Consider the following 17,717-nt stretch of genomic DNA (forward strand, 5'->3'; position numbering starts at 1 on the left):
TCCCCCAATTCCCCAATAAAATCTTTAAAAAAAAATCATCCAGGAAATAAAAGAAGATAGCATCAATAAAATCAGAATAAGAGATTGTGAAACCAGAATAGATAGATAATAAAAAGAACATTAAAAAGTTATCCACCCACAACTTAAAACAAACAAACAAACAAAACCATTCCTTAAATGAACTGTACTTCATTACACTGACAAGAAGAGGGTGATCTTGAACTAGCAATGGCAAATTACTCTAACACCATGACATGAAAAGCATCATAAAGCCACCCAAAACTAAGTGGAAAATAAAATGAGAATCAAAGCATCTTAGCTGGAGAAAATTCTTACCAAAAAACAACCACAAAGCAACCACAAAATACAAAATTTCAAATGCAATTAATATCTTAAAACAAGCATTTGGAAATATGAAAAAACACCTTAAGTTAGAAATTCAAAATCAAAAACAGAAATGGACAAAGCAATAGATAGATAGATAGATAGATAGATAGATAGATAGATAGATAGATAATAGATAGATAGATAACGGATACACTGATTCATCAACCAATGATTGAGCTCATGAAAGAAAAGACAAAATCATATTAGGAATGAAGGCTAAAGTATAAGTACCCAGTAGAAATAGACTTAAGAGAAAATTTCATAAAGAGTATTGCGGAGAGACAGGGAAATAAGAAAATAAAATGAAATAAAGAAAAAAGTAAAAAGACAAAGTGGTTGAAATGAAAAACAAAGAAAAATAAGGCTATAGATCATTGGAACCCATGAAGAAGACAAATAAAACAACAGAATTAAACTTATATTTAAACCTATAATTAAAAATGGAGAGATATACCATGTTAGTTTACTGAAAGACTCAATATTATTAAGATGTCTATTCTCCACAGATTGAACTATATAGACTTGTTTAGGAAAATCTCCTTGTTTCTCCTTTACTCTTATACCCACAATACTTCAAACACTAGAGATGTGGGTTTATTCCCACACTGACCAATTCTCCAACACTAGCTGGGTGTCCTACAATTCAAGTCGGTCCTGACGCTATCTACCTGGAGTTTTGGTCAGATCACACAAGTTTAGAGTTCAGTTCCACAAGGCTGTCCCCACTTCAGTTGCCAATTGCAAGTCCCAGGCTATCCCTGGTACTTCTGCCCAAACAGCTATAAATCAGTATTCCCACGAGTCCCTCCTCAGGTTAATAATTTACTAGAACAGGTCACAGAGCCCAGGGAAACCTTTACCAGTTTATTATGTAATAAAGAATATGATAATGGCTACGGATGAACAGTCAGATGAAAAGATACCTAAGGCGAGGTCTAGAAGTGTCCCAAGAGCAGGAGTTTCTGTCCCCGGGCAGTTGGAGGGCTCCACCCTCCTGGCACATGCATATGTTCACCAACCCAGAAGCTGTCCAAACCCTGTACTTTGAGATTTTTACGGAGGCCATACCAAATGCGCATGATTGATCATTAAGTGACTCTCCAGCCCTTCTCCCCTTCCCAGAGGATGGATACTGGGGCTGAAAGTTCCAAGCTTCTAATTGTGGCTTGGTCTTTCTATTGACCAGCCCGCATCCTGAAGCTCTATGGCAGCCCACCAAGGGTTGCCTCACTTGCATAAAAGACACTCCTATCACCCAGGAAATTCCAAGGGATTTAGGAGCTCTGTGTCAGGAACCAGGGTCAAAGACCCAATATTATGGTTTTAGGAGCTCTGTGCCAGGAACCAGGGATGAAGATATATATATATATATATATATATATATATATATATATATATATATATATATATATATATATATAAATGTTAAGATGTCAGTTGTCTCCAAATTGAACTATACACTCATTGCCAGTTAAAATCCCAACAAGCTTTACTGTAGAAATTGATTAGCTATTTCTAAAACTTATGTGTAAATGCAAAGAACTTTGAAGAGCCAAAACAATTTTGAAAGAAAAGAACAAAGTTGATTTTAACACTTATTATGAAATGAATTGTAATCAAAAAAGAGTAATATTCAATGTGATATCTCCTCATGGCCTGTTACAATGGCCTTCATCAAAAGACAAGAAATAACAAATGCTGGCATCGATGAGGAATAAGGGAACCCTTTTGCATTGTTGGTGGAGATTGTAAATTGGTGCAGCCACTATGAAAAACATTATGGAGGTTACTCAGAAAAATTAAAAATAGAACTACCATATGACTCAGCAATTCCACTTCTGGGAATACATCCAGAGTAAACAAAAACACTAACTCAAAGATATCTGCACCTCCATGTTCACTGTAGCATTATTTACAGTAGCCAAGTTATAGAAACAACCTAACCTAAGTGTCCATCAACGGATGAATGGATAAAGAAGTTTTTATATATAAAAAATATATATATATATTTTTTTACCATATTTTACCATAGGCTAATTGATATAAACAAGAGTCAAGTTTCTATGGCATTTCATCAATGTTGTAAAAAAATTATATACATATATTATATTCAAAATTATATATATATATACATATATATATATATATATATATATTTCAGCTATTCAAAACAAGGAAATTCTACCATTTACAACAACATGGATAGAGAAGGACTTATGCTAAGTGAAATAAGTCAGACAGAGAAAGATAACTGATGATCTCACTTATATGTGGAATCTTAAAAAACAAAAAACAACAAAAACTCACCAAACTCATAGAAAGAGATCAGATTTGTGGTTACCTGAGGCAGGGGTGGGAGAGGGGTAACTGGAGGAAGGTGGTCAAAAGGTACAAACTTCCAGTTACAAGATAAATAAGTATAGGGAAGTACACGTAATGTACAACATGATAACTATAGTTAACACTGCTATATGACATATAAGAAATTTGTTAAAAGAGTAGATCCTAATAGTTCTCATCAGGAGGAGAATTTTTTTTTTATTGTATCTATATAAGATGATCAATGTTAACTCAACCTATTGTGGTAATCACAATATATGCAAATCAAACCATCATGCTATCTTAAATGTACACAGTAATGTATGTCAATTATTTCTCAATAAAACTGAAAAAAAAGTGTTATCACCATAACGACTGACATATAGATTAATGGAAAAGAGTAGAAAGTTCTGAAATAGACCCACACACACGGTCAATTAATTTTTTATAAAGGTGCCAAGGTAATTCAATGGGGAAAGAATAGTCTTTTCAACAAATGGTGCTAGAACAACTAAATATCCATGTGAAAAAAATGAACCTCAACTATTACTTTACATCATGCATAAATTTTTTTATTTTTTAAGATTTTTATTGGGGAATTGGGGGGATGGGAACAGCGCTGGGGAATTGGGGAAAGGGGAACAGACAAGTTGCTGTCGTTTTGTTCTTCAGTCTAGTTGTGGAGGACGTTGCTTCACTGGCCCAAGTTGGCACCATCATTGCGCTCTTCCTGGGCGAGGCAGATCAGTCGCTGGCTTCTGGATGGCCGCTCACTGCAGCTGCTGGCCGCTCACGCTGGCTGCTGGCTACACATGGTAGCCCATGGCAACCCACTGCAGTAGGGGCTGCAGCCTATGCCGTTGCCGGCGACTCACAGCAGCCCAGCTCCAGGTTGAGCTGTTCAGCATCTTAGCTGTAGAGGGCAGTGTCACTGGCCCTCATATGTGGGATCTGAACCAGGGCCCTCTGGCATCCCAAGCCAGCTCTTAACCATCGCGCCACTTGGCCGGCCCCATGCATAAAATTTTATTTTAAATGAATCAAAAGTCTAAACGTAATACTGTAAGTGCTAACTTAACATCGATAGGTTCTGTGACTTCAAGCAAAATGATGTATAATAAAACCAATTTTACCATAGGCTAGTTGATATAAGCAAGAGTTAAGTTTCTATGGCATCTCATCAATGTTGTAACAAAATGATGTTGAATGAAACACCTTTATTTGAGGACATGGTGTAGATAAAGATCTAAAATTCGTAGAAAAACTGTTGCAGAAAATATTTGTAACTCTAGGGTAGGCAAAGATTTCTTAGATTGGGCACCAAAAGCACAAAATATAAATTGGACTTTATCAATATTATAAACTTATGCTCTTTCAAATACACCATTAAAAAAGGAATAGTCAAACCAAGTAATAGGAGAAAATATTCACAATACGTGCAAAGGACCAAGGATTTGCATCTATTGGGTTGTCGGGAAAGTCATGACGTATTTTTTCTATGTTTTTCGTTGCAAAAATGCGTCATGACTTTTCCAACAGCCCAATGAATATGTAAAGAACTCTTATAACTCAATAATAACACTACTCAATTTTAAACATTGGAGAGGAAGGAGGATCGGGGAGGAAGAGTCTCAAGCAAGCTGATATGGAGTCCTCAAGCCAAAGTCACACCACTTGATGAAGCGGGCTTGCCTCAGTCCCTCTGCCATGCTGGAGGCAGCTGCCCTGGGAAGCAGGGCCCAACACAATGTGACCATGGATCCCGAGGGCCGGGAGCTGGGGCCAGCTAGGCAAGTTTGCTCATTAACAGTAGGAAACCTGGGTTGTACATTTTCATGGCCACCCATCCTCTTTCTCTACTTTATGTTCTTCTGGCCTTTGCTCTCCGAAGTATCATTTTTCTCTAAGCCTTATTCCTCCTCTATAAAATCAGAGATATGGTAATAAAACCTTAAACATTCTTCCGTCTGACAAAGATGAGGAACTCCAGTTCTATGACCCAAGAGGCCCCCTTGAAACTTGGCAGCAGAAAAATTTATTCTCACTGTTGTTAGGGCCCACTCCTTTTCTCTAGCCCTGCATCCCTTAGGATGGTGTGTGCCTCTCTCAGGGAATTCTGCCCCATTCCTAGGCTGTAATGAGATGGTAGAATGCAGAAAATCCCACAATTACACCATCAGCCAATTCTCTCTCTCTCTCTCTCTCTCTCTCTCTCTCTCTCTCTCTCTCTCTCTCTCTCTCTCTCTTTCTTTGTATTCTCTCACAGTGTTGAGTTTTAAAACGTTTTGAGCATCTTTTATTTTTTTCTTGGAATACCTGGTAATTGTTATCATAAACAGTTTTCTGAAGATCCCCCTGGCCTAAATGAGCTGTTAATCTTTGAAGTTAGTATGGGAAACAGTGTTTTTTAAAGTAAATTATTGATGTAAAGGAAAGAGAGGCTATGATGCCTGTCTCCAGGAAAAGCAAATGAAGCACTGGAAGTTATGAAAAAGTAAAAACATAAATAAATAAATAAAAACGCTAAACATGTTAAGTAACAAGAAGAGCCTTTCCATCTTCACTCAAGTTGCACTAATGGAAAGCTCTCAGAAATTCTATGTGTGGATTTAAGAGCCCTTATTTCTATGAACAAGGTCAATTAGTAATTGGCTGAATGACTGAATGAATGACTGAATGAATGAATGAAGAATGGGAGACAGGGTAACCCTGAGACAGTGTCGGGTAAACTGGTCATGCTTTATTACTTATGCGGGCTATAGGAATAAAAGGGGTTCATCAGCCCATGATTCATCACTGATCTCAGCTTTCAGGAGCTCTGTTCTTTAAACCTTGAGTGATTTCACTCTGAATCACTCTTTCACTTCTCACAATTCTATTCTGGGCTACAGGGGTTTGAAAGTTGGTACCTACAAAAATATTATGCTGTAAACCAGCTCAAAGAAGCCATTGATAATATGTGGTATCAGCCAGAGGCTTCCTGCCAAACAAATGTAACCACTATATTGAGGTATTGCAATCTCCCAAGTATAAAATAAGACCACATTAATTTTTAATGTCCACATTTGAATGGCTGGAACCACTGGGCTTATTGCTAGATCTTCAGATCTTGTAGTGGACATAGAGACAGTGAGTCCCTAGGTTCCCCTTCAGGGAAGGACTTGCTAGGCTGCTGGGCGTGCTGTCAGCACAGAACCTTCAGCTGTCAGCCCCTTCAGGGTCAGCCTCCACTACAGAGAGCCACCTTGCCTAAGGTCACACTCTCCCTGGGGCAGTTTGTAGCCAAGGAGGCAGGAGTATAAAGTCCCAGCCATTTCAGCTCAATGCAGGACAACTCTAATGCTTTTGGGTCCACAGCTGCCTATAAGGTTGGTTAAGGCTACTGGGCTGACGTCTCAATTCATCTTTCTCAGTCCAATCCAGCTTCGTTCTCCTCTTTCCACACGTGCGGATCCCAGGGGTACTTCCTAATAAATATCCTACATTCCATTTCAGAGTCTGCTTGCCAGAGGACCCAACGTGCAACAACTCATCCCACCCCCTGACACCTAGCATTGACAGGTAAAATACAGAATGCCTGGTCGGATGTGGATTTCAAATAAACAATGCATAACTTTTTAGTGTAAGTATGTCCCAAACATTGTTATAGCTTTATTCCCTATGCTTTGTATGGTGGTTGGCCTAAGTAAATGCTTGTTGGATAAATGAGAATGTTAGGATCCCATCTTTTTACTTTTTTTTATTTCTGAGCTGTTTAGTCCCCACCCCCTTTTTAATTAGTTTCAGGTGTACAGAACAACATAGTGATTAGACATTATATAACTCACAAAGTGATAACCCCAATAAGTCTATTACCCATCTGACACTGTACATAGTTAAAATATTATTGACTATTCCCTATACTATCTATGCTAGGATTCCATTTTAAAATAGAGTACCCCGTTACATGAGGAAGAAGGCAGATGTGAGCAATGGTCCCTTACTTTCCATCATGCAAGTGTTCCTCAAAATATTCACAGATAAGCAATATCTCAATTGTCTGAGGGGGCTTATTATAAATGCAGATTCATGGGCCTCACCAGATTTACCAAACAAGAACCTCTGGAGCTGGTCCCTAGAAATCTACATTTATAACAAGCTACCTGAGTGATTCTTCTGCTTCCTAAAGTGTTGAGAACCTTCTACACTAAGAATGGTGGCCTTGGGGCCAGCCGAGTGGCTCAGTTGGTTAAGAGCTCGCTCAAGAGTGCCAGCTCTGAGCAACAGTGGTTTGATGCCCGGGCCCAAGCTGAGCTGCCGCTGATCTGCCAACAGGTGGCAGGATGGCTCAGCTAAAAAAAAAAAGAATGGTGGCCTTGAACCAGAAAGAACAGTTTCATCCAAGTTGAGAAGGTCTCTCTGTAGTCACCAAAGAACTGTAGTGAGCAGGGAACCAACCCTGTCTTTTTCCTGCTCGCCCACTCGCTTTCCCTTTCCTCCTGAGCCTCCCTTGGATGGAAAGTAAGTTCTTGGACCAGGCTGATCACCATAATCTCTGGGAGAAGAGTTATAAGAATACAAACCTACTAAATCAGAGACTTGAGAGTAATATGCTGATCACAGCAGGGGCTCAAAGAAACCAGAGTCACTGAGAAAGGCATTAGGGAAGAGATGGCCTTAAACGATGGGCAATGTTTGCACGAGCAGGTTGGAAAGGTTTGAGCCTTCTAGAATACTAGAATCTACTGCTTAGAAGCAGGAGAACCATGGCATGAGAAGACACTTGCTGTTAGAAGGCTCCTGAAACTCTGACAGTGCTGTTCCTGGATCTGGTGGAAGGTTTAGGAACACTTCTCCCAGCTCTAACACTCATTTCAATTTTCTGCTGCCAGGAGTTCCTCTGGATATAAGCAGAGGAGCCTTTCTACAGGGTTTAATCAGATCTCAAATGTATCAGCTCAATGTACTAAATGATCATCTGTCAGGAGTTCACAGATGGGTACCCCGATTGGCTGGACAAGATCCCATTTCTGTTTTATACCTTTGGTAAAGTCCTCCTCTGCAACACCATTGTCTTCCTCGCAGGATGAAGGTGCATGGAATGGGGGAGGGCCTTTCCCTAGATGCCAAACAATGCTATACATTCATCTCCCCCATGATTGATCATTTAAGGAACAATAGGATTTGTGGGTAAGAGAAATCTAGATATTTGGGGTTTGCGAAAGGTGATATGGGGTTTATGAAGAATGTGTCACCTCCAAAAAGTGGGAGGTTAGGGCTGTCACTCCTGGCACACACCACAACTAGAACAGCAGGTACATGTGGGGAAGAGTATAAAATAAGATTAAATAATTGGTTGCAATTTGCCAGCACAGAATGCTGGGAGCCATGGTTCATCTTCTCAGCCCACCTTTCTAGACTAATATTATTCTTGTCATTCAGGTCTCAGCTCACATGTCACCTCCTTAGAGAGGCCATCACTAAGCACCCATTCTAAAATCACTCTGTCCCCACCCTGTTACTCTCCATCACATTACAGCAATTTATTTATTTAGTTTAGCATACCAGTTATATATTTAAAATTATGTTATTCGAACAGCTCGACCTGGAGCTGGGCTGCCATGAGTTGCCGGCGATGGCGTAGGCTGCAGTGGGGCTGGCCAGCAACGGGCATGAGCTTCCGTGAGCTGCCATGAGCAACCGTCCAATGGCTGGCGAACAACTGCCTCACCTGGGAAGAGCGCAATGATAATACCAACATGGGCCAGTGAAGCAACGCTCTCCACAACTAGACTGAAGAAAAAAAGGACAGCAACTTCTCTGTCCCCCTTCCCTGATTCCCCAACGCTGTTCCCCTCCCCCAATTCCCCAATAAAATCTTTAAAAAAAAAAAAAAAGGGAAAGAAATTCCTAGCTGGGCAGGTCATGGTGGATAGTCACACCGCAGGCCTGTAACTTCCCTAGTGAAAGTTTATCTTTGCCTTAATTAAGTCCTGTTCATTGTTTTTGTGCATCTAGCTTAACACATTTTTGCAGTGCCTCTTTTTCAGACTGTTATGAAATGTAACCACACTCAAGAGAGCACATAATCTTAACTATCCTATAATCCAATTACAGAGATTTCCCTGCCTTGCTTTCTCCCACCTTCATATAATAATCTTCCTTGCATTCCCTCTTTAATTCCAGATGTATAAAAGAAACGGCAAAACTGTCATTCTCCTGAGTTTTTGAGATCTTGCTTCCCAGCAATGTCATCAGTTTGGCTCAAATAAACTCATAAAAATGTTAAATAAATAAATAAATAAATAAATAAATAAATAAATAAATAAATGAAAATTATGTTGTTTGTTTATGTATTTACCTGTTTGTTATCTTTGGCCTCACTAGAATGTAAATTCAATGAGAATTGGGTCTATATCAGTTTTTGTCCATAGCTGTAATCCCTCAGCTAGCATTATGCCTGGGATTTAGTAAGTACTCCATAAACTAGTTGCTGAATAAATGAGTGAGCTTATATTCCTTTTTCATTAAACATCATGAACATTTGTTAATCTATACCAGAAATATAAGCAAGTATGCTATGATGATAGAAGCATCAATGCTACAGGGGTTCATAGCTTGCTCCAGTCCCCAAAATCCACGTGGATCATTTTATAAATCCTGAACTACATTTGAAAAGCCGGTGACAAGTTCAATGGAGAAAAAGAAAAAAGCTGAGAATTTGCAGAGTTTTTATCAAGTTGTATCACAGGGTTTTCTGATTTGACATTTAGGAGAAAATCAACAAGTCAGTCTATATCCAGCATAAATCCAGGAGGTGACAGGTAATAAGTATTCATGAACTTTATGTTTTAAAGCCTTTATTGTGAAAGAAATCTTTAGACAGACATATGTATCTCAGAAAAAAAAAATTAACTAAGCTTTCCTAATGAATAAAAATGTTTTAAAAATTAAATAAAACTTGCCACATTCTGCTTGTCTAATGAAGTATTTTGTTAAAATTTAGGTGGGGAAAAAAATCAAATTCAAATTATTCACTAAAAACTCAGTTTAGTCAAGGATAAAGGAAGTGAAAAAAAGTGTTTTTAAAGCTCCCACATGTCAATGAAGTCTACACACAATATATAAGATTATAATATTCAAAATTTTAGTTATTTGCATCTCTATATTTAATTCCTCTATGTTTTGAATGTCACAAAAGTTCATTTATCCAGATCCGCAAAGAGTAAAATTTGTCTAAAAATAGGCAAATAGGACCTGTAAATCCTTTACCCTTTTGAAGTCTATGTATCTATAATTATGCCCTGCCTTTTAAAAGGAGGCAGTTAAATTATCTGTCTTTTACAGAAATGTTCAGGAATTTGGTTAAGGCTGTCAAATTTCTAAGATAGTTAACTAGCTTAAAGTAGGTTACTTGGGTTTCTATCATTGATGTTGACTCTTTTGCCTTCATTCATTCATTTTTCATTCATTTCCTTCTAATATTATTTGAGTTATGGGTTTATGTCCATCACTAGATAATGTACCTTGGTTTCAGAGCTTCTGTGTTCCCAGCAGAATTGAGCACTGTTCATTGATTCAACAAATATTTTTAAGTCCCTATGATAATCTATTGGGTTGTCAGAAAAGTCATGACGCATTTTTGCAATGAAAAATATAGAAAAAATACGTCATGACTTTTCTGAAAACCCAATAGATACTGTAGAAATAGCAGTAAAGACACCTGTCTTCTTGGAGCTTGCATTTTAGTGATGAAGACAGACAATGACTAAGATAAATAAGTAAAATATAGACTCTGCTAGATCATGATGAGTGCTAAGGAAAAAGCTAACCAGAAAAGGGTGCATAGGAAATCTGTGTATGGCGGAGGGAAATTTTAGATGGCACGGCCAGAAAAGGCCTCAAGGAAAGATGTCATTTGGGTTAAGATGGGAAGGAAGTGGGCCACGCCAGGCAGGTAGGAAACACTCATATGTATTGACTAACTGAACAACGGCCAACTGGTTTCTCAGTTCTCACAGTGTTTGGGGTGTCGCCTCCATTTGGGGGCTGATGTGTTTATAGTGTAGATGCCTTGTCCATCCTCGTAACTCTTGAATTATGTCCTTGTGAGGACCCAGCAGGACCAGGAACCAGGGTAGGTTCCAGGAACTAAATTCAAACCTGTTTGAGGGAGAAGCCATGCTCCGGCCAGGCGGAATCTCCAGATGCAAAAACAGGATGCGGTCAGGGCCAACAATAACTCCTTGTTTTTGGCAATAACGGCTTCTTCAGGTGTTGGCAATAGCGGCTTCTTCAGGTGTTGGCAATAGCGGCTTCTTCAGGTGTTGGCAATAGCGGCTTTTTCAGGTGTTGGCAATAATGGCTTTTTTCTGGCTTCTGTAACCTGCTTCTGCTTAAGCTCCTGGAAATAGATGAAGCATATAAAAACTCCAACCAGCCAAGGCCCAGGGCCATTCTCCTCTTGCAGTGAGACAGACACCAGGCCTGGCTCAATAAAGCCTTCTGAACAAAACCTCTGTCTCTCAGGTCTTTCTTAACGAACGAGGACCCAACATCCTTATTCACAGCCTATAGTCACCCCCAAATGCATCTGATGCGTATATCTACATCCTCCAGAATAAATGACTCTGTGTTACCAGACATTGACTGGAGAGCCAGCTGGCTGGATAGGTAGGGTGTGGGGATTCAGAAGGGGCTGCCCCAAGATGCGCCTCAGTGGTATGCAGAGTACTTTGAGCTAAAGGCAATTTTAGCTTCAGCTCAAGAGAAACTTCTGCCCCACCCCTGTTAACTACCTAGAAGAATTTTAATTAGAGGACTTGCCCATGAGAGACTATACCTATCTATTGGGCAGGGCAAACTTCTATTTACTAAAGGTTTGCTCTTCTTATCATCCTGCAATGACCTTTTGAAGATTCCAAAGGGGAATTTCTCCCCTTTCCCACAAGGGGTTAAGGCAGTAATAGTTTGCATTGGTCAAAGGTAAGCAAACAACCTGCATTTGTTGGAATAGTGAGATAGGAAAATTATCGGCAGTCAGGGAAATTGCCATGGTAGAGGAAATCAGGGTGGAAACCATAACAGCCAGGGTAATAATTTTATTAGCTGACTGATAGGTTTAAGTCACAGGACCCGCCAGAGTGACAAACTCAGGTGGGGGAGGAGGACAAGCTTTTTTTCAAGTCTATAATAAAAAGTCAGGGATCCCCAGGTAGAATGCATATTTTCAAAGAGGTTAGTTAGCATTCTTCAAAGCATAGGCCTGGCCCCAAAAGGCGCCAGCCAGCCCTTCTCCCCAGGCGTACAAAAAAGATTTAAAAACAGAAACTTTTGCCTCAGCTGGGGGCACCGCAGTTAGGACCCCCGGCTCGTTTTGAGAGTTGTTACTTTCTGCTCTAATAAACTGTCCTCTGCTGCAAGCTTTACCTCTCTGGTCCGTGTCTCCATTCTTTGGTGCTGCGAGATCATGATCCCGGAACATAATCACGCTCCAAAAAAAAAAAAAAAATCCTGCTTCCATAGTTCCATGCAAAAGTAAAGAAGATAAGAGGAAAGAAAGAATTCCAAAAAGAAAGCAAAAGACAGTGGTCTTGCTTTGGGGAGTTAAAGTCTGACACACAGAAATAGCAGTAAAACTCTGCATTGTAAACCAGTTTCCTATCTCTGGCATGTACATCAGTGGACTTTTTCTCCAGCTTTACGTATTATGGGTCATACCCAAATGGCATGTTATTCTTGGGACTGCCACAAGAAACTTAATGTTCTTTTGGTTTTCTGTGCATTTGCACATGCTGTGTATTCCTGACCTTGAGCCTCTTTCTGACCTTTAGCCTCCTGATCATTCTTCCAAAACTCAACTCAGAATTTCACCTTCTCTGTGAAACCCATTGAACTGTAACACTTAAGATTGGTGCGTATCATGGTAGGTAAATTACGCCTCAAAAAGTAAAAGCAAAAGAAAAAAAATTTCACTTCCTCTGAGAAGCCTTCCTAGAACAGCCTCCCACCCCTGTCCCCCACCTCAGCAGGGTTGGCCAGTAAGCCTGGCACTCCAGAGTCTGGGGGTGAGCTTCCTAGGGAGCCAAGGGGCCAAAGAAGGAGATGTTAGTGCATCAAAGGTTGACAGACAGACTAAAAAAATACAACAGAATGGATTGGTGTTATGATTGGACAAGCCTAAGGTGCTATAGGAGCCCAAAGAAAAGGTCCCCAGCTATCACTGGGAGATGTCAGTGAAGGCTTTCCAGAAGTAGAACCAAGTAGGCTTGGTAGTTAAACCAAGTCCTATAATTCTGGCCTCTCATATTTTTTCCTCCCAATCTCATCATCACGCTGTTTTCTTTCCGATCCCAACATCTCTGACTGAAGCCCTGGATGGACATAAGAACTTTGGCACCCTTATCCCTGGTTGGTGTCCTGGATCCTCCACGACTCTAAAAATACCCAAGCCTATTCCTCCAAGAGTAGGCAAATATGAACAGCAATGGTGATAATAATATGATGACAACAAATGTTCTAGTCCTCGTTTCATTAATTCAGAGTAAAAGCAAAAGCCCTTTTAAAGGCCTCTACGACCCTACGCCATGTAGCCCCCATCATTTCTCTGACCTCTCCCATTACCCACTTCCTTACTTGGCACCCCCAGGCCTTTTGGCTGTTCCTTGAACACACAGGCACACTAACACCTCAGGGCCTTTGCACTGGCTCCTCCCTCTGTCCAAAGCACTCTTCCCCAGGTACCTGTAAGGCTCACTCTCACTGTCAAGTCTTTGCACTCACCACCCTGTTTACAATGCAGACCCTGCCCCTAGCACTTCCACGTCCCCTTACCTTGCTCTATTTTTTCCTAAAGCACATATCATGCTCTATCATTATTCATAATTTGCTTGTTTATTATGCCTTTACTAGATTGCAAGCTTCAGAAAAGGAAGAATATTTACCTTTTTTTATTCACCGAACAGTCGGTATCAGTGGCTAGCACATTGTGGGACCTCAATAAATACTTATTAATGAGAATATATTGGCATTAGCCACCTTAGGGAAAGTATATCTGAGGCCCCACAAGTTAGAAAGCATGGAACTACTTCTCTTTCTTTTAATTATTAAGCTGCACAAATGCAAAAAAACCTCATTTTTATTTTACCCTTCAGTCAACAAAGCAAAATGTTCCTTGAACTTGCTTAATGAGTCCATGAGAATGACGGCTAATTGATGTGAAGCAGCCTAGCTGCCCATGCCAGTTTGCTGCTAGGATCACCTGAGCAGCTTCTCTGAAGTGGAACAGGGCTCTCTCTTGCCCTCTGCATATCTGCCCACCTGCTTGCGGCAAGCCCAGAGGGTGTCTAAGGTGGAAGGGAAGTTGAGACAGCTTCTGCCCCAGGCCCTTTGCCAGTTCCTAGTTGTTCTCCTTGCCTATAGAGGGCCTGGGGCTTCGTTGCCGTTCTCCCAGCCTGAGACCCTCTTCCTGGACCCTGGTTTGTTGGATTCCTCAAAGACTGATCCTAGAGCTATCTAATTAGAACCCAACTCTGTGATTCCATCCAGGCTCACAGAATAACTGGGCCTGAACCGTATACTGTCTGGGGTCTTCCATGGCCTGCCTTTTCCTGGCTGAATGGCACTCTTTTTTTTTTTTTTTTTTTTACAGAAACTGATGTTCTGGCCACAAATCCAGACAGACTGCACCAGTTGGACTGGGTCTGAACCCAGCCGGGCCACTTCCTGGCTGATTGACTGGATAATTTCTCAACCTTTTGACAATATTGAATTTTACTTAAACCCTGAGAAAACAAAGGACAACCCCGTCCATGCAGATTCCATGATATGATTTGTCTCTACCTGCCCCAGGACTCACTCCCTTACTTACCTGATTCTATAAAACCCCAGGCTCCCTTCCCTTTCTTTGAGAGGGTCCTCACTAACGAGGCTTCTCCTTACTGCAACAGCCTGAATAAAACCAGCTCCTAATTGCCCAGTGCATTTTGTCTTTAACACTTTTAAGCCTCAATTTCCCCATCTATAAAAGGAGATCATCCTAACAACTTCCTAGGGCTGGTTGTGAGGGTTCAATGAAATAACGTGCGTAAAGCAGAGTAAGCGCTCAATAAATATTTTGATGGCATTATTATTCCTGTTATTAATTCCCTCCAGCCCGGTTCTACCAGGACTTGCGCCTTAGGGTTTCCTGTGCTGATTAATGTCTGATGGGTGTTCTCAGCAACTTACAACTTGCTATTGCTCCACACTTTGTTCTTGACAGAAGCTTTTGCAGAGGTTTGGTCATATCTAGCCCTACTCAGCCGCTATCAACCACTGAATACAGCACAAGAGCATATCCCAAATGCTGTCTGAAAACAGTGTCTCAACACTCACTGTCCATTCAGAAAGAGAGTTCTGAACTACTTCCCCAACCTGCCCCCACATTTGATCTCCAAGATCTAGCTTTGCTTCTCCCTTCACCTTTGATCCTTGGTGTTTTTTCTTGCAACGGGGGTTGCTTCTCGCCTATTCAGCTACTGTCTCTGGATCCTAATAGTGGTAGGTGTGGGGTGACCAGCTCAGGGAGGGCTAGAGCTAACCACTCCCTAACTGTGCTCTGCAGGACCTTTCCAGTGGTGAGAATTGGAATCTCTTGGGACCTTTGTAACACTCCTCATATCCAAACCAACTAAACCAGGGCCTCCGGGTGTGGGATCAGTACACTGGTGTTTTGGGTTTTTGGTGTGTTTTTTTGTACACTGGTGTTTTAAAAAAGGTTCCTAGATGTATCCATGTGCAGCCAAGCCAAGGTTAAGAAATGTCTTACGATGTAAGAAATGTCCAAACCTGTAGAGAAATTTTATAAGAGTTTAATTGAGTCAAACTGACAACATGCCCTATGAAGCAAGATCTCAAATGCTCTGGAGAATGACAGGTTTGCAGTTTCTTTTATACACTTGGAATTAAGGAGGATGGTAAGATGGGGGGTTGTAATAGTGGCACTGTATGTTCTATTTTGAGATTTGGACCTCTGGTATAATTCAGTTTAACAAGTATAATTTAGCTTGGGACTTTTTGAAAGCTTTCCTTTTTTTCTCTTTACTTTGTCTCCTTCTCCTCTTGCCAAACCTTCTTCACTCCGTTTACTATACATTTACTAGGCAGTTTCAATGGTTCTGTTTACTTGGCCAAGTGCTGGCCGGGTGACCTGGGAGAGGTTTTGCATTTGTATGGGATCCATTCCTGGCTCCAATTAAAATTTACATAACATATGCAAAGCTTTCGGTTCCTGGTTTAACCACACCTTTCCCCACCCCTGCTGACAAAGCCGAACACAAGGGGAGATTCTATTATAGTTCTAAGCAATTTACATCCATTTACATCCTGGTTAGAAAATATAAAACCTAAGATGAAACAAAGACTTGGGGCAGTAGTTTCCAGCAGACTCTGCCCAAGCCGATCCTTCTCTCACTTTAATAAACCTTCCTTCTGTATTTCTTCTGCTTGCCTCATGAATTCTTCCACACCCCGCGACTGAGCAGCCACACAGAGGGAACTAAGGAAGAGTACAAGAAGGTGGAAGAAAGCAAGGTACCTGCCAGGGTGTGGAATAGAGGACTGGTTACTTCTGGCATTTCAAAGGTGTGTTAACCTAGATCAGGGGTCGGCAAACTTTTGAGATGGAAGAGCCAATCCCATCCCTCACAACAATTTAAAAATTATTTGAGAGCCATAATACCAATGAAATCCCCATTATGTGAATAATATCCTTTAAAAGTTGTATATATGAAACTAGGATAGCTTTATTTTCATGTTCAATTCTACTTCAGAGCCACATGTACGTACCCAAAGAGCTGCATGTGGCCCGTGAGCTGCAGTTTGCTGACCCCTGGCCTAGATGCTCAAGAACAATGGACAGGGTTTGCTTAAAAACCTTTTACTAAAAAAGTTATAGGCCTGGGGTGTGACTACCCATCATGACCTGCCCAGTTAGGAATTTATGATCAGAATGAAACCGGAAGTCAGCCGAGTCCGGGCTTGTGCTGCCTGCGCCGCTCCACACAAGAGTTAGGTCATAGAATAAGTGTTTTATTATCAGAGCACCGGTGGTCTGAGAAGGCAGCGTGTTAACACCTCCAAAAACTGCGTTACATTCTCAGACCGGCTTGGGGCTTTTAAGGGAAAATCTGGGTGTTCCTCCAGAGGCTACCTGATGGTTCCGGGGTCTGCATGGAGCCTTCCCTCAGGCAATGGGGCTCTCCAACCCAGGAGCAGTGGTGACCATAACCTAGAAAGAATGCTAGGCCATAGAGATTGTGATCAGTAAGCAAGGGGTATTGTGATCAGTACACAAGCATAAGTTTCAGGGTAATTATCTAAAGCTGGGAACTGGGACAGGGGACATCCCAAGCTCATACAACAGGGAGGGGGTTGATCAATTGTTAAGCTCTAGAGCAGGGGGAGGTGAGGCCAGACACATTGCAAGGCCTCTTTTGTGGGGGTCCCAATGGAGCCCTGTTTAAAGATCACCCTGTAAGTTTGCTTTCAGTCACTGAACCTGTACATACCCCCATTTTCAAACACAGAACCGCTGTTGTATCAAACACCTTCTAGTATAATTTACTTGTCTGCCTTTCCTGCTAAACCTGGGTTCTTAATCTGTAATTCATGGATTTACACAGGGATGATCATACTAAGAGTCATTCAACCCTAGTCCAGGAGCTCCTTGGGAACAAGGCTTGTGGCTTGTCAATTGCTGTAACCTTTGTGCTAACCTCTGGTCATTCAATAAAGCAATGTTTATGCAATGGTAAATTGGCTACTGGATGAGAGCATCTCAGGAGGTACTGCCCAGAAATTCTTTGAGGAAAATAAATGAGAATTAGGTTAAGGAATGACCTTGTAGCTTCACATGCACAGAATAAGATTCATATATATATATATATATATATATATATATATATATATGTATGTATGTATGTATATGACCTTGTAGCTTCACATGCACAGAATAAGATTCAAATATATATATATATATATATATATATATA

The 17,717-nt window shown here is 40.8% G+C and overlaps 1 long non-coding RNA gene across 1 annotated transcript in view; it reads right to left on the reverse strand.

Annotated features, from left to right (window-relative positions):
- Positions 1-10,383: 10,383 nt before the first annotated feature.
- Positions 10,384-17,717, reverse strand: part of LOC109380951 (uncharacterized) — a 19,469-nt gene continuing 12,135 nt past the window's right edge. The window contains exon 3 of the long non-coding RNA XR_002123589.1: positions 10,384-11,089. This is a non-coding gene — a long non-coding RNA (uncharacterized LOC109380951). The remainder of the gene's footprint in view (positions 11,090-17,717) is intronic.

The sequence above is a fragment of the Hipposideros armiger genome, unplaced genomic scaffold (genome assembly GCF_001890085.2).
Source record: "Hipposideros armiger isolate ML-2016 unplaced genomic scaffold, ASM189008v1 scaffold_42, whole genome shotgun sequence".
Lineage (NCBI taxonomy): Eukaryota > Metazoa > Chordata > Mammalia > Chiroptera > Hipposideridae > Hipposideros > Hipposideros armiger.